The sequence below is a fragment of the Egretta garzetta genome, unplaced genomic scaffold (assembly GCF_000687185.1).
Source record: "Egretta garzetta isolate BGI_Z169 unplaced genomic scaffold, ASM68718v1 scaffold188, whole genome shotgun sequence".
Classification (NCBI taxonomy): domain Eukaryota; kingdom Metazoa; phylum Chordata; class Aves; order Pelecaniformes; family Ardeidae; genus Egretta; species Egretta garzetta.
The window spans coordinates 6047430-6048203 of NW_009260622.1; positions in this window are offsets into that span (position 1 = coordinate 6047430).

Genomic DNA, 774 nt, shown 5'->3' on the forward strand with positions numbered 1-774 from the left:
CACAAAGCGCAGGACCCTCCGGCTGCAGGCGCTGGCCCATCAGCGGTGGTGGGTGCTGCTGGCCGAGGAGCCACCCGTCCTCCAGCCAGCTCCTGCTGGGGACGTGCCCAGGGGCCCCATTGCCCCATGGCTCTCCCTGGGCATTGAGAGGAGGCAGGAGTGCCCAGGGCCCCATCCCACAACTCCGTTTGCCTGGCCAGGGCAGGACCAATGCACTTTTCTGCTTGGCTTTTGGATGAGCATCTTCTACCTAATGCTGGAAGCGGCGGATGTGCCTAACAGCAGCATGGGAGTGTGGACGGAGGAGGAAATGGATGTGGATGCGGAGATTGAGGAGGAGATGGAGGTGGATGTGGAGGTGGAGGAGGAGACGGAGGTGGACCCACCAGCAGCAGGACAGGCATGCGCTCCCCATCCACCGCACGCACTCTGGTTGAGAATCCTGCTACCAGGCTGGGTCTGGGTCGGGGGCTGGGCTGGGTGGTCCCCGCTGCAGGGAAACCCAATCAAAGCTGAAGCCAGCGGCAGAGTCCCGCTCTCCCCAGCCTCTCCCAGGGCTGTGCCAAATCCCATGCCCATCAGGACAAACCCCAGCCCGAAGCAGCTGCTGCCGCTGAGCCTCGGAGGAGGAGGACATGGACATGGATGTGGAGATGGATGAGGCGATGGAGGTGGACATGGAGGTGGAGGAGGAGATGGAGGTGGACCCACCAGCAGCAGGACAGGCACGTGCTCCCTATGCACTGCCTGCACTCTGGGGGGGTCGCCTGGCGC